Genomic DNA, 24,953 nt, shown 5'->3' on the forward strand with positions numbered 1-24,953 from the left:
GGAGACAGCACAGCTTCCATTGTCTGTGGCTTGTGGGGGGGCCTAAAAATACCCAAAGAGCTAGCTAATGGTGGAATATGAGGTGTGTTGGATTCCTGACTCACAGATGGATCCGAAGCGCGACGTCTTCTGGGTTTTGACAGTGTGTATTTATACTTAGCATTTAGGAGAATTCTGGAATCCAGTTTTGGGCCTTTCTTAATCTGCAGCCTTTCGGGTGCAGTGTTCATAGATGGACTTCAGGGGCGCATGAATGTCCTGAAATTATATAGGTATTTTTGGACGTCCATTTCTATGTGCACTCTTCTCCTGGGGTAGGCGCCATAGACTGTATTAGAGTCTTGAAGGAATATGTTACCCTCCTCCCACACAAGGACAGAAGGAATTCACTTAATAATTGATACAAGTGATTCTTTATACCAGTTGCCCCATGAGAGTGTGAAGTGTTCTCCCCCTATATGTCCGACTTTCAGCTCTACCCACTTAAGAGCAAACTTAAGAACGCATATTTAAATATAGAGTGTTGAAATAATTAGTAATTAGAAAGTAATAGGAGTATGGAAGCTAGAGCTGGGCAATTCCACTGCTGAGTATATTTCCAAAAGAATTGAAAGCAGAGTTTTTATATTTGTACACCCATGTTCATTGCAGCATTATCCACGACACCAAAAGGTGGAAGCGACCCAGGTGTCCAGCAGCAGATCAGTGGCTAAACAAAACATGGTGCGCAATGAGATATTATTCAGCCTTAAAAATGGTGGAAATTCTAATGTATCCTATGCTATGACATGACATGACATGCTTGAGAACATTATGCTAAGTGAAATAGGCCAATCATGAAAGGCAAATAGTATATGATTCTGTTTATGTTGTGTTCCTAGAGTAGTCAAAGATAAGAGACAGAAAGGAGAATGGTGGTTGCCAGGGACTGGAGAGAGGGGGAAATGGGCCGTTACTGTTTAATGGGTACAGAGTTTCAGTTTTGCAAGACGAAAGGTTCTAAAGAATGGCTGCTTAATAGGTGAATACATTTAACACCATGAAACTGTGCACTTAAGAATGGTTCAGATGGCAAATCTTAAATTATGTGTATTTTACTACTTAAAAACAAAAAAGATGGGGTTCCTGGGTGGCTCAGTGGGATAAGCCGCTGCCTTCAGCTCAGGTCATGATCTCAGGGTCCTGGGATCAAGCCCCGCATCGGGCTCTCTGCTTAGCAGGGAGCCTGCTTCCTCCTCTCTCTCTGCCTGCCTCTCTGCCTACTTGTGATCTCTGTCTGCTAAATAAATAAATAAAATCTTAAAAAGAAAATAAAAAAAAGATACAGATGAAGAAAGAACTGAGCTTTACTTTACCAGTAAATGACAGAGAAGTCATGTCTTGGTATGTGAATCGACTTCATTGCTGACCCGGGGGTCCAAATTCATAAAGAAAGTCAAGAAGTGATAAGAGTATTTCTGCCTCTGTTCTTGCCTGAAGTGTTTTACTTCTAGACTATAGCGGTACCAGACCCAGTAGAAATACCCCTAGAATCTGGAGATAAGGTGATTTGCAGTTAGGCATGTTTATTTTATATTTTGGTGGATATTTCCTAAGAAGTTGAGATAGGCTATGTCAGAGACTCTGATGCAGTTGCCTTTTAAATTGTGTTTTTATTAATTAAAAAAAAAATGGGGGGGACACCTGGGTGGTTCATTGGGTTAAGCTTCTGCCTTCAGCTCAGGTCGTGATCTCAGGGTCCTGGGATCGAGTCCCGCGTCGGGCTCCCTGCTCAGCAGGGAGCCTGCCTCCCCCTCTCCCTCTGCTGCTCCCCATGCTTGTGCTCTCTCTCCTTCTCTTACTCTCTGTCAAATAAATAAATTCTTTAAAAAAAAAAAATTGGAATCCACAATGCGCTGACATTCAGAAAAGAAGTATAACAGAGCCTAGCTCCTGTGCTCTGTGCTAGATAAAACCTTCTCTAATTGCTTTGCGAAAGGTGGGTACTCTTAGGGAGAATATGAGATCTAATGAGAAAATTTAAATTGATTTGAGAATTTGACAACTCAAATTTATACTTAGACAATTCTAATTAAAATTAATGTTTCAATATAAATGATGAAAGTAAAGTGAAATATTTATGAGGATTATTTTAGTTTGCTAACCTCATCTTTATGAAACTACAAAGATTTCTCTCTTGGTTTCTAAAATAACAAATTATATTAGTTTGTAAGGGCTGCCATAATAAAGTACCACAGACTGAATGGTTTAAACAACAGAAATTTATTTTCTCGCAGTTCTGGAGGCGGAGAGTCTGAGATCAAGGCGTCAGCAGGGTTGGTTTCTCCTAAGCCCTCTCTCCTCGGCTTGGAGAAGGCTGTCTTCTCCCTGAGTCTTCCCGTGGGCTTCCCTCTGTCTGTGTCTGTGTCCTGATTTCTTCTTCTTATAAGGACACCCATCACGCTGGATTAGAGCCCACCCTCCTGACCTTGTTGTAACTCGGTTAACTCTTCTCCAGATGCAGTCCCTTTCCGAGGTACTAAAACTTAGAACCTCAACATATGAAGTGAGATCGACACGATTCACCTCATAACACTGAATTTGGTTTTCGTCTTTTCTTCTTAAAATTTTTTTCAGAGATTAAATTGTTTCTGTTGCTTATAAGTCAGCTAGCTCAGCCTTTAGTGTTTTTATCTCCTGAGGAATATAATCTGGGTAGAGTTCTTTAGGATTTGGATAGTGTGTGCTTGGGTAAGTATTTCTCAGGCATTTTTTGTTGTTGTTGTTCTAAAGAAAAATGGAACCAGTAGCTGTGATCCGAACATCTATTCTCCAGGCTATCATTAAAAATTCATGTGTTTATGTGGGTAATTGTTAGCACGACTTTCTTCTACTGCGTCAGCAAGCTTCCTTTACCACTTCCCCCCCACTTTCCATGGTACAGTGACTTAGAGTTTATGAAGTGCTTTAACGTACACTACTTCGTTTCATTGTACGAGGAGTAGACAGAGTAGATGTGGTTCACTCTCCCCATTTTACACGTGACAGAACCAAGAAGTTCAGATTGACTCTGGATGCCATTCAGCACATCATTGTCAGGCCTGACAGTGTATAAGACACTGCCCTGCATGCTTGGAAAAAGCTGGGGTTAAAATAAAGTTCTTGTTCTCATGGAATTTAAATTCTAGTGGCTAAAACAAGAAATAAATACATCTATATCATAATTTCAGAGAGCGATGAGTGCTATAAATGAAAATAAAGTGGGTAAACGAGTGAGTGATCGTGGGTGTTCTCTGCAGCATGAGTGAAAGCGGAAGAGGCGCCTGTGTTTGCAGAGGGGGGATCTACAAGGGCATCGTAGACATAGTGAAGACTTTGGCTTTTGCTCTGGATTGATGAGAAGCCATTGGGGGCCTTTGAGAAGTGAGTGGTCCTCTGACGCTTCCTTGGTTGCTTCCTCCCCTTTTCCGTACTACACCACCCAAGGTATTGGAACAGAGTATAGAAAATAGGTACATAATTCCCTTTTGGTTCATATTTTCTTTTTATATTTAATTCTCTAATGTTTAAAGCAATGAAGGTTATCTCCTTAAAGATATTTGTTAACTTTCTTATGGTGATATACCCAGAACCCCCGAACCCCAAGAAAAATAGCACAGGTGGTCCTTCGTGTCTCATTTGCAACGTTATTGCAAATGAAGGAGTTGTGCTCTTCCCCTTGTGACATTGGGACTTTGACGAATTTGTACCATTGAGGATGGGCAGAGGACAGCCCAATACTCTTTCTTTGACTCTCATCATCTACTTGTTTTCTTGTCTTGGCCCCTCCCCCTCCTCTGCCTGTTGCATAGACACTGGGTTCTTCAGGCTTCTCCACTTACTCCCACTGTCTTACCCCGTGTGGCATCATCTACTCCTGTGGCTTCAGTGACCGTGTCTATACCAACCTGTATTGCTCACCCAGACCTCTGTAGTTCTAGATTCATAATTTTTACTACTTGCTTTACTCCAGAATCCCTTAAGCGCACACACTTAAATTTGACAAGTTCTAGTCCTTTCCGAGTTATCTTAATCTCTTCCTCGCCATCATGTTGCACCTCGGTTCATCACAGAATTGGCAGATCTCTCCCACTTTCATCTCCACTACTGGAAGCTCTCGTGTTTTTCCATCTCGATGTTTGTAGTAGCCTTTCCTCATTCTGCTCTTCTCCTGCTCTAAAGCACCCTCTGCACCAGTCTCGAATTATCTTTCTAACACACTGATCTGAGTTTGTCACATTGTTCCACAAAATCCCGTGGACTGCTCATTGCCTGCTGAATAAAATCCAGGTCAGCTTGTAGACTTTCTGTTCTGTTCCATTGCTTCTTCATATGTCTAGGAACTTTATTATCATATGCTTGGTATTGTTTATCATACATTGTTAAAAGCCTAGATTTTGTTTGTTTCCTTTAGAGTGCTGCATCTCAACCTTTTCTTTGTCATCATCCCCCTAAGGAACCTTTTTAGACTTTCTTTTTCTTTTTTTTCTTTTAAAGATTTTATTTATTTATTTGACAGAGAGAGATCACAAGTAGGCAGAGAGGCAGGCAGAGAGAGGAGGAAGCAGGCTCCCTGCTGAGCAGAGAGCCCGATGCGGGACTCGATCCCAGGACCCTGAGATCATGACCTGAGCCGAAGGCAAAGGCTTAATCCACTGAGCCACCCAGGCGCCCTAGACTTTCTTTTTCTAATTGCCCCTTCTTCCTCCCACCCCCATGAGATTTTAATGCTACAGATATACTGTATATCTGTACATACTATGAGCCTTTGGAGGACCCCGTGTCTTTGAAATATCTAAAATTCTTTGTCTTCCCAAGTGCCGGTGTTTGCCTCCATGGCTTGATACCACCTCTGCTGTTAATGCATGTTTTGGAGAATTTTTTTCTTTTTCTTTTGTTAAGTAAGCTCTGTGCCCAGCGTGGGGCTTGAACTCACAACCTGAGATCAGTGGTCACATGTTCTACTGACGAGCCAGCCAGGTGCCCCTTAGAGAATGCTGAGCTTTATTTAGACAAGCAAGTAACTTACTAACAGAGCCGATCAATCCTCTCAAGGCTTACTGTTAAAGTTTTTAAGGATGTGTCTAGAGTAGACCTACTTTTGGGGTGCGGCGTTTCTTGGCTTCCACTTGAATGACTGGCACATTCAGTGACTGCTCAAACTTAAGTTTGGTCAGAATTCTCCCTGCTTTGGGTGACCTCCAGAATCTCCATGCCATCCACAGCCCCACATACCTGTTCTCTGCAAGACCCTGTGGGATCTTGCCCTCTGCATATGCAAATTCATTTTTGGCCGTAACTGAAGGAGACCCGTTTATAGATTTCTGGAACACCTTTTCTGTGTAACTCCCTTCTCTAAGGAAGGAGCTAATTTCTCCTGCTAAATTCTCCCCATCTCAATCCCAAATTCCAGTGTCTGCCTCTTAAGCTCAGTGACACCCTCTGCTCCTTCTGGGCTTTCTCTCCACATGCTGTTTTCTAGAAAGTACCTACAGGCTGATAACCATAGCAATTGTTAAGGCTCACTTCAAGTGCTTCTCTTCTCCAGAGGATTGCACTTCTGCCTATCGCCCAGTTTTGGAAAATAATTGTTCCATACATTTCGTCCATCTTTATAGTTGTTTAGAGTGGGAGGGTTAGTCTTGTACCAATTACTCTGTCATGACTGGCGTAAAAGTTGAGTGTACTTTTAATGCTTATTACTATTGAGCAGATAATTGGAAATTAAAAAATAATTGTCTACTGTTTACAGTGACTCATATCATAGATTTTAATTTGTAACTGAGTAAATAACTACTTAAAAGATTTTAAAATTCAGGTTATAGTTTGTATTCGTAATTGTGGGAAGTTAAGGGAAGGCAATGGTCGTCATTCTGTTCCCTTTTTATACTGTTGCTGTTCCTGATGATTATGTTCACTTGCCTGACTCCATGATCCTGGGGATTTGGCCTACAATAACCTCCTGTTGTTCATCTTTGGCTTCTTACGGTCCCAGTGTAAGTTAGGAACATTAGGTCCAGAGAAGTTAGAATCCAATCATCTTTTTTTAGATGAGGAATTGGAGGACCAGGAAGACCAAATGACTTCCCTTAAAGTCATGGTTTTGTTTAGAGTCAGGGCCAGAATCAGAGTCAGGGCCACTTTCTTATGTTTTCTCCATGATCCTTGCCAATCCCCCATCTCCAGCTTCACGTTTCCATAAAAATTGATTTAATGTCCTCTATATGTATTTGAAAACATTTTTTAATCAGAATTCATATATTTAAATTGTTCTGGTAATTTCTGTCTTTAATGTTGGTGTAGGATCAGAGAAGTGTCATGTCAGGGAGTCCAGGAAAATGAACCAACCAAAAGGGGGTGATACATCGTAAAGAATTTTTCAAGTTTAAGATTATTGTTTATTTCTTAAGAAAATAAAATCAATCAAACCAAAAAAAAACCCCTAAACTTGTACAAACAAAAATCCTAGCACTGTATAAAATGTTTGACCAAGTCTCATAAGAAGAAAAAGAAGGAACAAGTACATGATGTCCCAGGGTAAGTTTCCAAAAGTCATGTAAGGGCATGGTATGTTGAATGCCTTTCACGTCTCTGATATGGTATGTTGAATGCCTTTCACGTCTCTGATATTGTACTGTGGTTCTGGCGCCATCTTGTGGTTTATTTGTGTAGTTGCATATTCTTTTTTCTTGCAACAAAGCTGAACTTCCTTTAAGACGGACACACACATCCAGTATTGGGGGTGGAGGAATTGATTGTAATGAATGTTAGAAGTAGAGCTTTTTAGCCCCCGTCTCAAGTTCACTTCTATCCCAGGTCATTGGTGCCCGAATGCTGTCCTTTGCCTGTTTGGCAGACTATGTGATGTGATTGTTAGACCAGCTGCTAGTGCAAAGCTGTCTACATCAGAGAATGGCACTTCTATTGACAGTCTCAGCAGTGAGGCTGAATGGTCCTAGAAACCCAACTACCTGCAGACTATCGGAGTTGGTCCCTTAGGTCAGGGTTCAAAGGATGTTGTGGAACAGCTTGAAGCTTTTACTGCTACTACCTGCACTCTTCTCTTTTAACAGGTGAATGGACAACTTGAGTATCCGAGTTTATGAGTGAAGCCGGTAGCCGTATTCTGTTTTTTTGTTTTTTTTTTTTTAAGTCTAAGATAGACTAAAGAAATGCAAATGAGAAAGCTGAACTCTGTTAAATTTTGATTTTTGTTGAAAGGTCAGGAACTTGATGCTTCTGTTTACATTTTGTCTTTTCTGTTCTTATGACTCTGTTGGATATTTCACTTCTCTTCTATGGAAGCTGTAGAAAATGATGAAATCCTGTTTTAGAGATTTAGATAGTGTCAGTGGTAATATGTTGTAATTACAGCACCAACTTATCCTTCTTGCAGGCACATAAGTGCATTGTAGAAGGAAATAAGACAGCCAAAGTGGACAGAACCATTCTAGAAAAGAAATTTTCTTACACCATTTGCACTTAATAAATATGCTTACCATTTTAAGACATTACATTTGTTTTTTGATTCTCTGTAAAAATATTATCTGCTTATTATAGAATATTCTGAAAATAAAGAAGAGCAGAAAGAAGGAAAAAAACCTTATCCCTATTACCCCAAAAGATCCATATTTTACATTTTGATTTGTTTTCTTCCAGTCTTCTCTTCCCCTCTCCCTTGCATAATTTATTGTTTTATTTTACATAATAATGATGTTTCTCAACTCATGTTTTTTCCACCTTTTTATAATACACGATTCTAACATTGGTATTTTTCAGTTCTATAAATTCAGAATCATTTTAGTGGGTGCATAATATTTCAGCTACCAATACTAGTTCATCTTTTGTTGAATTGTGATATATTTTCCATTTACTCCCTCTGCAGTTTATTGTGCTCTGATGAACATATTAGAACAGGATTATTTCATCGGGTCATTTGTCAGAGGGCAGATTACCAAGTCAAAGTGTTTCAACAATATTCTGGCTCTTATTAAAATAGCCCTGGAATTACATTTTTATTGTGACTCATTGGATCATTTTTGTTGTACTTTTTCTGTGTTTGAATGTGATGAGAAATAAAATCATAGGCCGCCCAAGGCTGAAGACTTTAAATACATTACTCAATTAATTCACAGTTATATGAGAAAGATACTGTTACCTGTCATTATGGAGATTTTACAACTCCAAAATTAGACACCACTGAGATTTTTTTTTCTAAGCTACTCTGCCATGGAAGATATATTAATATTGGCAAGGCAAGCAGTTATTCATGGCTCTCCATATCTGGTCTAAAACCGAACTCATTTTACATTTTCAATATTTCTTAATCACAAACTGAAGACTATATTAGTTTCCTTGATATGACTTGGCCCTTAAGGGAGAAGGTAACACTACATTGATGTGTACATGCGCGATTTTCCTTGTTTGTAGTTATTTCCTTAAGACAGTTGTTCTAAGGCCCTGCTGTATGAAACTGTTAAAAAGAAAAAAATCATCAGGAAAGCGGCCTTCTTTGTTTGTAGGATTCTCATTCTAGGCAATGACCCTGGTATATCTTCTACTCATGGAGCCTCCAATAATTCCAGAGGCTGACACAGGAAATGGACCCACCCAACAGAGAAGAATCCAAAAATGACTTTTGGCTGTAGTGAAGCCAGAAGGGAGCTGATCTGTGTGTGTGTGTGTGTGTGTGTGTGTCACTGTGGTCTCCTACTCCAAGGTGCTGTAAAAGGTTCATGTTCTTGACCCTTCTGCCACCATGTATACTTGAATAGAACAGTAGTATATATTAAATATTTTATCATTGGTGTTACATACTGAATTTTAAGTTGGCCTTGGTAGATTTTCTTCACTTTGGAAGCTCTGACACTGTTTTCCTTTTTTTTTTTTTTGGTGACTGTTTTGGGCGTAAGACCATTGTCTTTAGCTCCTGTAGAAATAAATCACCTACGAAAATAACTTCCACGTCCCCTGTAGTCATTCACCATGTTGAAGTGTATACTGATGTAGATCCATCTGTGTGACACACTCACACGTTCTGGGCATATAAGTTATTTAATTGGTGTCAGATCTCTCATTGGACCTTGCAGTTTTATTGGAATATTTATTCCTACCTTAACTTACAAATTTTGTTTTTACCCATTGGATTTAAAGTTATAGTGCCATTTTATGGCAGAAGGAGTAAATTTTTGTCATGACATTATGGCATTTCTAGCAGTTTGAGTTTTCTAAGCAGATGGAGTGTATATTTTACAGTGCTAACTTGCTTCAAAACAAACAAAAGAATAGAAAGCTTGCTGGTTTTAATGTAGTTGTCTCTGCTTATAATCCTTCTTAAATGACTTAAATTATTATCGACTTTTCTGTTTGCTTGGTTTGCCTAACTTCTCTGATCTCACCTAAGAAAGAGAGGAAAGGTAAAAACAGGTAAGATTTTTGAAAGGTGAATCATAAATGCCTGTGGCGAATTTGGCTTCATTGTTAGTCACTAGATGGCACTGTTTATTTGCAGAGTGGCTTTTTTTTCTTTTCTTTTTTTTAAGGCATTGGTAGTAACTGAAATTACTGCCTCATGAATAAAATATTTCTGATGGGATTTGCATTTCTGTATTGGCTGAAGACACTGTTGAATGTTTTATTAACCAGACCAGTGCGACTGTCAGCCTATTAAAGAGATCCAATGGTCCCTGTTTAGATAAATAAACTAAATAAATCCAATTCGTCAAATTGTGTTCCTGGCTGTTTATTTTCCATTCTTTTGATGTACAGTTTATTTTAAGTTAAAGCCACATTGGTTTAAAAATTAATGGGGAAATGTTATTTGGTGTTTGGAACATGAAGAAGCTAATTGCCATCGTCAAAAAGCCAGCTCTGTTTTAATGTTAAATTGTTTGCTCATAAATAGTAAACTTTTTACTGGTTGCTTATAAACTGTCCCATGGTCAAAAACAGTCTGATATTCTGTAAATATATGGTCACAGGCTGTGTTATCAAGAGTTGTGGAAACCCTGTTTAATTCTCTGGGAAAAGTACTAAGTAGTTTAAGAGACATGCCTTTTTACTTGGTTTTGCCTTTGAGTCATTCTCATTTTTCACGTATGGTATACTTTCCTTGGAAAGAAAAGTAGCTAATTGATTTTTAAATGAAATGCTTTTTTATCAGAGTCCTCGCCAGTCACTCTCCTGGTAGATGCCGAACCGTGAAATGGTACAGTGATGCTCTGGTAGTGATGATGCCGGAGCAGCCTAAAGCCTCAAGATCATGGCTCCACACAAGACCCTTGCCCACATGTTGATCACCCTCTTAAAGATTATGTTCTAGGGATCTTGAAACTCAACGACCGACCACATTATGTAACACCACTGACTGAACTAGAGGTTTCCTACTTAAGCCCTAGGGTTATAAAAATATTCTAATACAGTGTGTCAGTTTTTTGCCTTGCTACATTGAAGTGAATTAGCAACTAGGAATGACACAGGGTGGTTCTGACTTTTACTTGCTTCTTTTTTACTTTTTTACTTTGCCCTTGTTATTGTCTTTTATCTAGTTCCACATTTGTGAGGTTCAGAACAAAGCTTAAAACAGATTAGGCCCTGCTGACTTAGAATATCGCTTTCAGGAGCATTGAGCTGCTGGTGAGGAAGACGAGCCCAAGTGATCTCTCAGGTGAAGGGTTTTAAACTGTGGGATAGTAGTTGAAGAGCTTGGCCAGGTGCCAGGTCGACTATTTTCAGCTTTCCTGTGCAAGAAGTTGAAATGGGGCTAGAGGAGAATTCAGCCAGAGACGTTTTTCTCTAGATTCCAAGTCCTTGAAAGCGTACCAGGAAACAGACCACGTGTAGAGATGGTCTCATTTTTTGCTTAGGTTGTGTTGTTTAACTTTGTGTGTTTTAGTTCCCCAAAATGGAAGGATCATATTTAAGAGTAAAAGCAAATAGCAAATGTGGAGTCAAATTGCTTTTTTGGCTTTTCTTTGAAGAAGTTCATAGGATCATAGATTAAAAGCTTTTCTAGAAATCCCTCTGAAATGCTTAAGTGTGGTCAGATTCAGGAACATCAAGAAATGGGACTCTATCCTTACTGTATCTGATTAGTTCTTGAGGCCCCTCATGTTTTTGCAAATTCTTAAAAACTGCTATAGGTCAGTCTCCATCATAGAAGATTCTAAGGAACGGGCCAGATTTTCTCATTCTCCATTTGGTACTGTTGAGTATGGTTTACAACAAGTTATCTCTGGGACGTAGAAACCTACTATGAAAATGGAAATGGGGGGGCACCTGGGTGGTAGAGTTGGCTGAGCATCTGACTTTTGGTTTGGGCTCGGGTCATGATCTCTGGGATCGAGGCCCACAAGAGACTTCAAGCTCAGCGTGGTGTCGCATTGAGACTCCCTCTTCTTCTCCCTCTGCCGTTGCCCTGCCTCCTGCCCAACTTAAATAAATAAATAAATAAATAAATAATTGAAAAAAACAAAAGAAAACAGAAAACGGAGATTTTTATTATTGGTTATGAAGAATTTGATCGATTAGTGCATTCTTAAAATGGAGTATCAGATTTTATTGTTTGGAAAGTTACATTGCGTGGCATGTAAAATGTCTGATTATAGAAATGAAATGAGTTCCTGAAAAATGTATTCTGTCCTCTAAAACAAGAGACCCCTTTGCTAATCTCTTCTGAGTTTGTTACCTGATACTCTGACTTTTGTAATGGAACATTGCATCTCTGCATGTTGAATGACTGACCTTTTTTGTTTCATTGTTTTCTTATCTCGATCTTCTCATATAAACCTAGTCTACAAAGAAATTTCAAGTGAAGTAAGAATAGGAATGTCTTATTTATGGACATATGTGCTTTTTAAAGTGGAGCTTAGAAAGGAAAAAACTATCTCCGTAGTTAGAATCTTACAGATTAGATTCTATTTAGTTTCAGCGAAGCTTAAATTTTTCTTTCTCCATTTTTTTTTTTTTTTAAGAACATGATTCTGTGCTATTCATTTCAAATGCTGTCTGATCCAGGGCCCCTATTTGACGGCTTTATTTACACTTCAAAACAATCGTGTATCTATTTTTAGGCATTTGTTAGAAATGGTCCACCCCATATTTTTCTAATAGTGTATGCAAGGTAAATTTGGTCATGGACTACTTCATCAGTAGAGGAAGTGTGAAATTGTGAGAACAGCCCGGAAACTGGAGGCTTGAGACCTCAGACATGGCATATTCATCCGTGCTACAGTTTCTGGATCTGCAAATTTAGATCCTCATATCGGTTCTGCCTACCTAATGGGTAAATAGGAATGTCAAATAAAATAAGAACTGTGCAAGGACTTTGAGAATGGCACGGATTTTTAGTCAGTGACTTCGCTATGCACAAGTGGTGATCCTAGAATTAAGGAGTTCTGAGGTGAACTTCTGGTAAAGCCAGAAGATTCCTTCAGTAACCTAAAAATGTAAACCCTCTTTCAGTGGTTCAGTAGACTCACTGGCATCTACACAAAGGATAGAGACTTGACGTCTTCCACCTTATTCTCAGATATGACCTTCTAAGTTGCTTTGCTTTTATATTCTATTGCATTTTGTTTTGTAAAAAAACATCTTAGAAGTTAATCTATAAAAGCAGTTTCTCTTTGGCCTTGTGGTAGGAGATTCAGAATTAAAGGTAGACGAATCATGGTACTATATGTTATTTTATATCATTTTATTATGTATCATATGAGTTATGGTTGTGCTGAGTTTTCATCTAGAGTTAATATATATGTTAAATTTTGTACTTTGGATTTCCTTCCCGTTCTGTCCCTAATTTCTGACAATGGACATTTCCCAGAAACTATCAGGAGTCTTTGCACTGCTATGTCACTGGTCTAACATACATACCAGCATTGAGAAAGATAAGGGGGAAAATTCTATAGTACCTGTTAAATATTGTCATTAATAGCAATGAAGAATTGACTTTGGCATACCTAAAGACAATCAGATAGCTTTATAATTTAAAAGTTCCAAACAGTGTCATATACTGAGAATTTGGTTTAGAATATACCCAAATATATAACGCAAGATAGTACACACCTAGAAAGTATATGGTGGAAGCTAAAATGATTTAAATCCAATTTTCACTAGCAAAACAAATAATATTAGAATTAATTTCAAACTAAAGGACAAATGGGGGGGCGCTGGGTGGCTCAGTCAGAAGAACATGAGACCCTTGATCCCGGGGATGTGAGTTTGAGCTCCACATTGGGCATAGAGATGACTTACATAAATAAATGGTGAAAAAAAAATAAAGAACAAATGAGGAAGCTGAGGGAGAGAACTTTCCTGCTCATGTTCTCTTTATCCACTTCATTAAAGTTAGTTTGAATTTTGGTGGCTTTGAACAATTTGTTGTTTTGGTATAGATTACTGTAAACAATTTACATGTGCTTAGTATCTATTATGTGTCCAGCATTGAGTAAGTGGTCCAAAGATGAGTAAAACATATTTTTCACGAAGCTCACGGTCTTTATAATAATGTGGCAAGTGAAAATGGAAAGGCTTTGATGGGATAGGGTGTGAAAGGGCATGCTTTCAGGGAGGGACATCCAACCTGAAGTGAAGGTGCAGGTCACACCCAATCTGAGACTTGAAGGATGAGAATGAACACAAGAGAAGCAGGGTTGATTCAGGCTGGAAGTACAGGGAAGCAAAGGGAAGGGTAGTATGACGGAAGGGAGGAACGGGAGGCCTAGCGTGTCTGATACCGCATCAGATGTAAAGTATAGGGCTAGTGCCTTGGTTCCAAACTTGCTGCACATTGAATCACTGGGGCACTGTAGAAAATCCTGAGGCCCAGTACCCATTCCCAGACTTTATAATTTAACTGGTACAGGGTGACGTGGGCACCAGAATTGGACAAGCTTGAGAGCCCAACAAAGCCTTGCAGGTTAAGCTGAGCTCAGCCTTTATCTCAGTTGTGGTTCAGAGCCATTGAAAGACTACACGTGCTGGGTAATGTGGTTGCTTTATATTACGTGAAGCATCTGGAAAGATGAAGCTCTTCCTTCCTGAGAGTTGCAGTGCCATTTTGAACTTATTTTCATTTTTTTCTTTTAAGTCTTTAATGCTATTACTTTACACAAGCTTTCTAAGTTGGCAAATCTGGTATCCGACAGTAACAGTGGCCCCCATTTCCTTTGTATCAATTAAGAAATTGCTTAAAAATTAATTTCCTGTAGGTTTAAAGTTATGTGCTATGATAAACTTTATTTGGGGAAAACAGAGAAGCCAAGGCATACAGCCATAACCAGAACACAGCATAGCAAAATTTTTCTCCCTAAGTGGCAAAATGAACATTTTAAATTTTCACTTGGGCTTAAAGCAAAATAAAACCCTCAGCCTTTAATTTCATACTGCTAAATAGACTGTGCCTTTGACCTCTTAAGCCAGTGGCAATAGAACATGTTCATGTGAATTTTTTTTTGTCTGTAAATATTCACTTTTAACTGCTTTGGAAATAGGCATATTAAAACCCCTTTTAAGAATGAAGTAGTTATAAAGGATGTGTGTGTGTGTGTTGTTTTAGATTTAGTAGGAAAGCCTATATATACATATATATTTTTTCCTTTCCTTGTGAAGTCTTAGAAGACTGATTGTAACTTAATTTTATACAAGAATTGTCAAGAAATTGCTAGTAATCTCTAATCAGAAAAAGAAGTACGGATGTGATGGATAAATAGGATTCTGTTATGGCCAACATCTTCATTGATCTTAACAGAATTGCTCTTTGCCTCCCCCGTGTCTGTATTTTCTCTTGGCAGTAAGCCGAGTGAATTTGGAACAGAAAGAAAGAGAAAATCTACTTGGTTCCAAATGATGATAGCTGTGCATTGGTGTGGGGAAAATAACTTACAACTTGATAGTAGAATTACTAGAGGATTTCTCTTGTTTGAGAGAAAATTGAAGTTCCTTTTGTGGCTGGGTTGAAAAATGTCTAATTTTATGTAACCCATAGCTTATGATACCAACTTAAATCTTATGATCATCATGTCAAACGGTATTTAAAGTTTTCGATTATGAAATAACTTATAACTATTTTTGAACTGCAATCAAAAAAGACTCGGATTAGGAAAAAATACTCTTTTGTGTCTTAAATTATCTTAAAGCCTATTCTATTTCTTAAAGTAAAATCATTCTTATTTTCTCAGGTTTTTTTCTTAAACATAGGAAATTGATTGATGAGCCTTGGTTTATCAATCATGTCAGATTATCAATGTCATCAATCAAGTCAGATTATCTTCATGAAAGGATGTAATTTCAAAGTGTTTATGTCCTAAGATTCACAAATTTATGTCTTTTTAGCTGATTATTACCCCCTCAGGTAGATTCTAAGGAAATAATCTTTCCCTGTGTCTTGAAAATAGAGATTTGGGGCAAGATTTTTGTCAGGGCATTCTATAACGGAAGGGCTTTCTATTTTCATAGTCTTCAGAGATTGCCAAAGTAGCAGAATCCTGCCTTCTAATTCACATGGCCGTAGATGGCAGTGTGGCTCACTCCCATACTTAAAATATACCATCTTGTGGCATTTTCTGAGAGAAATCTCTAAGACCAAATTCATTCACAATAGCCGCTTTGTTTTAAGAATTCACTTTCCACTCCAAAGAGGAATGATTTAAACCCAGCAAAATTAGAAATACTCTGTTTTTTAAAAAATATTAACAAATAGATTATGAGCAGCTATATTTCTTGAGCCTTTGATAACGTTTTCGAAATGGGGGCTCCTCTAATACTACCTCTGCAAAATCTTTTTTCTCCTGCTGTAGGAATAGCACCTAGAGCGCACAAATTAAAATACACTGTCTTCCTACCTCTCTCCTCCCTAGCTCGCAGAAAGCGTTCCTGAAACCTTGCCGCTGCAACCAGGCATTTTGTCCTTTGAGTTCTGTCATGACTGGAGCTAAACAACTGTCACTGGCAAGTGACAAGAGGCACAGACAGCAGGGAAAAGAAAAAGAAGAGAAAATAGGAGTCGGGGAGAATAGAAGTGTAAGGGAGAGGGTGGGAAATTCCCAGGTATGCACCAGAAGGGTGAGAACGCCGCCAGCAACTGCCTGGGGTGCCCGTTCGTTGGGAGTCGTGCAAAGATCTGCGGCTTTTGCTATATCCTGATGCTCGGAATGTCTTTTTGGAAACTAGGTGGTACTAAGAAAGATCTCAAAGTACAAACTGATGTTGTCATTAAGTTCAGATTTGCCGAAAGAATTTTCTGGTCCTCCAGTTAAATGAAAAAGAGAGAAATTCATAAAGATTGAGGAATTTATAACTTTTTAACTAATTGTTACCCCCCAAGGAGATTCTAAGGAAATAATCGTTCCATGTCTCTGGAAATATAGATCTGCGTGCAAATCTATCCCATGCAAATAGAAGAATCCATATAGCAAGGACTATTAATGCAATTGTGTTTTTGTGCTCTTTGTACCCCAGTTTGGGTATCTGATGTGTTTCTATCTTGATTTTGATACTTTGGTAAATTAGGATGTTGTCTTTGGGGGCAGAAAAAGTATGATCTCTTTTCTAATGGAAAACTAATAGTAATGGGTAGTCTTTCTCTTTGGTCTAGAACAAAAATCCTTAACCTCAGTACTATGAAAATTTGGAGCTGGATATTTTTTATTGGGGATGAGGGGAAGCTGTCCAGTGACTCCTAGGATGTTTAGCAACATCTCTGGCCTTTACCCACCAAATGCCAGTAGATCACGGCCACCCCACTCTAGTCGTGGCAATCAAAAAAATGTCTCTAGGCAAAAAAAAATATCTTGAGGCAAAATTACTGCTGTTTGAAAACTCCTCAGTCTAGAAGGATGACTGATGAGGACTGGGGAGGGAGAGGGAGAGAGAAGTAACAAAGAGGACTTGTAACAAACTGAACGTCGTGTTGTGTATCATATATTCTTCCCAGCTAGTTTTTAATTCAGATATAGGAGGTTACGAAGAGCCAAGACACTTTCCCAAGGTCTCATCATTTGGATCCAGGACTTGAAGTCAAATCTGTCTGACTCTAAAGCTACTGACTCATACTGCTTTGTGACATGTATCTTTAAAGAGTCACTACAGTCTCTGTGAGTTCCAACACGTAAAGTTTAAAGAACACTTGGTTCACTAACCAATGTACATTTATTTCAGGCAGGTTGTGAACCAAGAGAGGCAGTGTGACGCAGTGGAAAATACCCTGAATTAAGGGTCTAGAGTTCTGACTTTGGGTGTCAGCTCTGATACTAACTAGCTAAGTGCCACTGGGCAAGTCATTGTGTCTCTGCTTCTTTAACTCAAATACACAGGGGGCAAGCTCCATGCTCCCTACAGTCCGTGAACCGTGTTAGTGAACAACTTTGGAAATTGGAATGCCTGGCATTTCAAGACTGGCGGAAGTTTTCAAATTGCTTTAAAACTATTATTCTACATGCCATTTCAGATGATAGGCATGCATTGGAACTTTTGGCTCAATGTAAAATATGTCTCCTATTGACATATCCTCCATTTCTGCTATCCCTAGCCCTTTATCCACTTCTTTCGAGGAGTCTTTTGTAATCATCTTTCCCATCATGATCGATTTTTGCCTTGGTGGTATGTTTATAACCTGTACCAACTTACACATTGGTTCCATGTCAGTACTGAAATGATTTATCGATTTTGACTTACTTATATTTTATCACTCCAACCAAATTGTAAGATCTTCAGGAGAGGAGCCTGGGTCTTCCACTTGTCATGTTTTCTGAAGAATTAAAAAAGATATAGTACATAGTAGGTGTTCAGTAAGTGTCTAGTGAATTCAGTTGAAGAATTTATAATTTTAAACATCCATGGTAAGTGATAGGAAAACACAAGTATTCTAACCAAATAGTTACATCTCATATGAATCGTTCTTTGAGTACGATTTGTTTAACTTTAGTGGAGCAAAATAATAATGCCATGTGTTATTGTATGTGTTTTCTGTGTTCCGACTCAGATGCTTTAAGCATGAAGTTTCTGAAATGCTCCATTGGATACATCTTCCCAGAAATGGCCATATGTAGGAAAATATGACATATTCATTGGCAGAGAAGAGCTGATAAATACAACGTGATGTAGTATTTCAGCAAATATTTCAATAACTTTTTGACATTTTCCTGTAGTCTGTATTTACCTTATCAATAGTTAGAGTGACATATGATTGTCAACTTTTTATATTAAGACCAAACTAATAAATTAAACATGTTGTGTTCATATCTGATGAAAGCTGACGTTTTGGAAGGGTGTTAAAATATACTGACAGGTCCTGTTCATAAGCTCCTTTGGTATAAATATGCAGATGACATCTTTAGATATTGTTTGTACACATGCCGATAGACAGAAACCGTTGACAACGTAACAAATGCAAATGTCAACCTCACAATTTAACCTTTCGGTGTAGAAAAAGATGTTAGTTTTAAGTTACATGCATCTTTTAACTTTTTTTCAAGTTTTTATTATTTTTTAGCCCATTCCCACTCCTGTTTCATGTTCCACCGAAAGCAGCCGCTGCCATAAGATTTACTCTTGAGAGCTTTTCTCTGTAGTGCTCCTACCGAAACAATTGCAACTGCAAGATGTATTCATTTTTCTAATTCTTTATGTTACTGTCCATGTTCATTTCCTATCTCCTGAATTATTTCGTAGCATCCTTCTATTCACCAATACAAAGTATTTTGGGTTAATAAGAGAGCCTGAGGAAAGCATTATGAATCCGCCTCCTTGCCCCATACATACTTTATATTAAAGTATTTCTTATGCTTGGCCACACTTATGTCTGTGCTAAGATCTAACAGTTGAGAGTGTCGTGTAGCACTTAAAATTTTTTGGCTTATAGAGGCTCTTATGGGACAGCAGTGGAGTGGGCTGGGAAGAGCACTGAATTTTCTAGTTAGGAGGCCTGGATTTAAATTCTATCTTGGCTGCCACTAGCCTTTGAGAGTTTTGTTTTGTTTTGTTTTGTTTAAAGAATTTATTTATTTATTTGACAGAGACACAGCAAGAGAGGGAACACAAGCAGGGGAAGTGGGAGAGAAAGAAGCAGGCTTCCAACTGAGCAGGGAGCCTGTGGTGGGGCTCGATGCAGGACTCTAGGATCATGACCTGAGCCGAAGGCAGACGCTTAATGACTGAGCCACGCAGGTGCCCCAGCCTTTGAGAGTCATCCCTTCCTCCTTTGTAAAATGAGAATAATAACAACTGTTCTACCTACCTAACTATGAAGTAATGCACACAAAAATGTTTTGGAAAATGTATTTTTAGAAAATGTGGAAAAGACATGTCAGAAAATCTTAATTGTAGTGTGCCCTTTTGCAGAGTATGCTTTTCTTGTTTACTCTTTCTGTCTTTGAAAAAGTAGTCTTATGCTTAAAGGCTATCCAAAACTAGTTTTGGAAATCTGCATCTTAGACACTTTAAATCCAAGATAGTAAGATTTTGTAGTCATTTCATGCAATGATGTCAAAGGTGCAAAGAATATACAGATAGCGCATAATATTTCCTGTAATAAGATGTTCAGATTAAAGACTCAGATACCATAGTTTCTGAACCTACATATAGGCCTTTTTTCTTGACTCCATGGCCAATCTCCAGGCCACATCATTTCTGCATTTCCACATTCTTCTGTTTACAGCATATCCTTGATTTTACCACATTAAATCTCTTCTGACTTCAGGGCATTGTGTATGGATGTGTTAAAACAGCAAAATATCAATTAGAGATAAAAATCACTTTTTTAAGGAGTAAAGTGACCTCAGAATAAGGGCGATTGTGTAAACTTCTATATTTTATAAATGCTGTACATCTGGGTTGAGAGACTCTGCGATATTGTTGAACTTGTAAAAAGAGGTGTGGGGTTTCTCCCATGTTACTTCTTTGAATAGCATGTAAGTCATATCATTGCCAGTTGGGTCAAATCCAAATTTCACATACTGGCATTCATTTCTATCCTAATTCTCCCTAATTCCTAAGCTCCATCATTTCAGAAGCTTAAACTGCCGGTATTTGCTTCCCATAATCAAATTAATGTATGAGCTGTTTCTGTGTGCAGCTCATTCACTTACTCTCACCTAACTGCCTTTTTGTGTGCTGTTTTGTCCACCATCCTCTCCTCTTGCTTCCTTTAGTATATGACTTTAGTATATGACTCAAGAATCAGTGCTCCAGCTAGTCTTTCTGACCTGACACGATCTCCTCTACTCCACATATCTTCTGTAATGAATTCATCTAAAGGGAAGAAAATGCTTTGTCCACGTAGTTTAAACTTAAAAGATTGGCCTTCACCTCAGAATTGAGCTTAAGTCCGTAGAAGTATTTTGGTAGTGAGTAATAGGTCCAATCCTTAATTTTTTGCCTGTGTAGATTGCTTAGGAATAAAGGATGCTAATCATACAAAGAAATGTTCAAAGAACCATTTGAATGGTGATTTGATTTATTGCATCACATGTCAAAATGTTATCATAAATCAGCTGAAGGAATACTATGATGTTGTCAGAATAGTTATTTCCAATGGAACTCTAACATGTTCTGGTTGTTTGGTTCACCATTCTGCCAGCATCTGCGCCATTGGGTCCTAAACTTTATGCTTCCTTACAGTTTGCTTTTTTCCCTCGTACGATTAGTCCTGTCGCTCCAACTACATTACATGCTATTTTAGAATAATAACTGTGATCATGCTTAATGTATGCATGTAAAAGTATCTCAATTCTAAATAAATATTTGTGAGTGAATAGATGAAGTACATGGTTAAGAAATCAAGTTGGACTGTGTGGTGAAACGTACATGACAGTGTGGAGCATTTCTGACTGTGGGGAAAATGCCTGCATTCCTCACAGTTTAAATGTAGCACTTTGCTATCCCATATCAACCCAGAACCAGACCCAAACGTGTTAGTTAATAGTGTAATTGTGCCCATTGGTTTCTAGAAAGATCACGTTTTTCCTTTAAAATAGTACATCTTAATACTTACATCCCAAGCAATCAAATGATCACAAACTCTAGCCTTATACCCTAAGGAACAGTATTTGCGTTAAAATACTCCGCGGGGTTTATTTTCCCCGTCTTTCTTAAGTTGTGAGAAGTTTTCTGAAAATACATCACTTTCTCACTGATGAGTGTAGAAGGACCTTTCTTCTCACCAATTGGTACCCATAATTTTAAATTCACAGTGTGCATTATCCAACCCCAAATCCTGGTCCATTTGGGCAGCTGACAGTCATAGTCAGAAGTCAGGGCTATGGCTCCTCCTTTTCCATTCCATATTAAAGGTAGTACAGATTAGCAGTAGTTATGGGCCAGGAGTGCACAGAGTCTTTGTGGCATTTAAAAACAAAACAAAACAAAACAAACAAACAAACAAACAAAAAACAGCCACAAGTCAAGGACTCCCCCTGGGAGATTGTGGTCCCACAGACCCGAGTTGGTCCCAAGTGATTCCCATGTAAATCTTTGAAATAAAGCCATTAGGTTTTCCGGTCTTTTCACCACCAGGCACACCAAATTAAGAACACTTATTAAGGAAGCGTTGATTTCCTTATTTTTTTATTAACAAAATTAGGGAGATAGAATTTTAAATATGTGAGAGAAGCCAAGGTTTGTTAAATCAGTATGAGAGAACTGAGTTCATATATTCCAGCCTAAAGCAACAAAACAAAACAAAAAAACTTGATGTTTTAGTTAAGCTGTGTAGTCTTGTACTGATGAAGTATATGATCACTGTTAATTTTTCTGAAATATTGAAAAACAACCCATGAGGGCTTCAGTGCTTTTCTGGATATCTGGTAAGCAGCATGGAGAGAAAATTGCTGAGGGCTAATGGAGAACGTGTCGATGTCTAGAAAGAACTATTCATGTTAAGAATGGAGCTAGATAGAGCCTCTCAGACACAGATCAAGAAAGCTGGGAATCCACTTTCTGTCTGCATTCTCTGAAAACTGAAAGAGAAGAAGAAGAAGGGGCTAGTGTTTATTAAGTGCTCATTATGTACCAAAGGCTCTGTGAAGGACAGTTTGCATTTTATCTTTCCAGAAGCCCTGCAGAGGTAGGTGTTTCGAGATGAGGAGCCATATCCTCAGCCAGGAATGCCCTGTGGCTTGCCCAAGGTGACTGATTGGCTGAGCAAGAAGGAGAAACCAAGTTTCTTTGATTCTGTATCCAGTGTTCTTTTCAATATAACACTATCTTCAAAATGCTGTTCTTGCATCTATCTGGTTTTTTGGTTCAAAGTCCAGTAAGACCCTGGCTTCCTCTCTCTGGTCTTCATTTCTTGTTAGTTTAATATTTGTGAAATTTTATGTTGTAGGGAACCTTATAACCAATACTGTAGGAATGTTTATGTATTTTAGGTCCCAGGACCTCAAGAGCTAAGTATACTGTGAAAGGAAAGAGCTGCTGGATCTCAAGGATTATTCATCCCAGAACTTAGGTGCTAGGCCACAGTATTATATCTTAGATACTAACAAAGATTTTTTTTTTTTTTGGATAAAAAAGAAAGATGATAGTAAGTTCTTCAATGTCATTCTTTAATTTTATTCTTGTATATAAACTTTGGCCTCTGATGTCAGCGTTTGGTTTCCTCATCTGTTCAGTGAAGTGGTTAGACTATCAGTAGTTCCTAAACTAAGCCAGTGGTGAGAGTCACCTGGATGGCTGATTGCTGTGCCCACCATAGTGCTTCTGAGTCAAAAGGCATTGGTAGGGTCCCACAAGGATCTGGGGATTTGAATTTCTAAAGAGTTCCGGGTTGTTGCTGAAGATGGCCCCTGGGACCACACTTTGAGAGCCACTGGAGTAGATGATTCCTAGAGTCCCTTCCAAGCTCCACTATTTGTATGACTCAGTTCTGCCAATTTCTGGACTTACTGGAAAATACCTTGTATCTTCCACTTTGAAGGTGGACACCTTGAATCTCTGCTTTATTTAATTTTGTTGAGTGCCCTTTCTGGTCATGCTGCAAGTTCCTTTTCCTTAGAAATAATCTTTCTTTTCCCCCCATTCTTTGTGTACTGCCAAACAGAATGTTTATTTAACTAACATTAGTGCAATCATTTCCAGAACTGCCTTTTGGGGAAATTTAAATGAAAATTTAAGGTATCATTAAGAATGCAAACAATAAATTCTTTCACTAGCTGTAGGCATCTTTACATTGTGATGACTAAAAAAGGTTCTGGTTAATTAGAAGTAATTTGTTAGAAACCTGAATCCTCTTTTTTCTCTCAGAATAAAACTCAGTTCCCAGCTGGATGCTTATAAGTACAGGAAATGTAATTGTCAGATGATTAATTGCAAAAGATAGATAATTAGAGTTCATATTATGTGTCAAATATGGGCAACCAAGAGGTTGACTGCACATTGAAAGAGAACAGCTGAAATCTGGGTTGTGGCTATAGATTGGTGACATACCTTTACCACCAGAGCTTGTAGAAAGAGTTTGGTAGAAAGGACACTTGCCGGAACCTTGCCTCTTTCATCCCATTTTGGGCAGATTACTGGATTTGCCACAGTAAAATTACTAGAGAATAGTTTCCACTACCTGAAATCAGACTTAGAACATTGAGCTTTTCCTGAACTACCTTTTCTAACACCAAATAAAGGATTTGGGATTTATAGCTATTTCTCAGTACCATATATATATATATATATATATATATATATATATATGGTAAAGTTAAATATATATATATATTTAACTCTTTCCATTCACCCAACATTAAATATTTCTATTTCCTAGTTGAAATGACTTGTTTTTATTTCCTAATTTTCCATGGCCAAATCTTATATCCTTTAAAATGAGTGTTCCTTGCTCCTGGAAGGTAAGTCTTTTCATCATAAGTCATTGGATTCCAAGATGGAATAGTTTTATTTTTGAAAAAAATGCACTTCTGCTGTTTTATGGGTGTTTGAAATCACCCATCAAAAAAAATTAGTGAGATGAGAAAAAAATCTTACAGCCCATCAGTAATTAAATTAACCATCTCCAATCTGACTTACCTGTTGGTTTACTTAGAATCACAATGAAATTAATAAAAACTGGATCTTTTCCTTGTATTTGTAAATGGAACTTTCTCCATTTTCTAAACTTTATGTCTTTACTGAAGAGTTTTTCAGCCCTCAGAAATACTGCTTTACAAATTCAGCTAATGACCCAAATCCAGCTTGTTTGTTGTGTAGGAGTTGTATTAAAATAACTCACTGTATGAGTATTGTCATTAATGATATGCTCATTTTGATAATGGGGCTGCAGATTCTTAGTCTATAGTCCTTGGGGAGATGCTACAATTTTTTTTTTTAACTAAGTATTGTTCTGGCTCCTTTCCTTGATTGGCCCAGAAATAGCAATCAGCTGGGGAGCAGGATGACATGCCTCTTAGCGATCCCTTTGATCTTTGAGATGAGTATCAACATTGTATGCTTCCTAATGGAAGTGTAATTTAATGAAATCTATTGGGTAAACATACTTCAGATGTTCAAAGGAGGTGACAAAATTTTTGCTGGCAGCCAGGACCTGGCGGCTTTCCAGCTTGCCTCTAGCTGCTATGCATATAGCATTGAGAAAGGCACTTAAAATAGGAACACAAAGTATTATTTTCATTGTGTTTCAACCCTCCTGTCTGCCCTCCCCTACCAATTTCTTTCCCTTAAGTTTATTTTTGTGGTATTTCTGCAAGTGCCCTTTGACATGTAACCTTTCCTAGTATAAAGTGGAATGTGAGATTTGATCTTTTTATATTTTTCTTGGTTTATTTTATGACACCAAGAGTAGTTCATTGGATGTATGGCACCAAAGTCAGGAGATGTTGTAGGCATGAGACTTACATAGAACATCCTAGAGGGAAAAAAGGCGCTCTGTAAAAAGTACATATTTCAGTACCAGTTGATTAACATTCTATTTTTGGGAGGAGATGATAGAGCACTTTTGT

The 24,953-nt window shown here is 38.2% G+C and overlaps 1 protein-coding gene across 8 annotated transcripts in view; it reads left to right on the plus strand.

Moving 5' to 3' along the window:
* Nucleotides 1-24,953, plus strand: part of VTI1A (vesicle transport through interaction with t-SNAREs 1A) — a 355,306-nt gene that overhangs the window by 15,979 nt on the left and 314,374 nt on the right. The gene's annotated exons all lie outside the window — the stretch shown is intronic.

The sequence above is a fragment of the Neovison vison genome, chromosome 2 (genome assembly GCF_020171115.1).
Source record: "Neovison vison isolate M4711 chromosome 2, ASM_NN_V1, whole genome shotgun sequence".
Classification (NCBI taxonomy): domain Eukaryota; kingdom Metazoa; phylum Chordata; class Mammalia; order Carnivora; family Mustelidae; genus Neogale; species Neogale vison.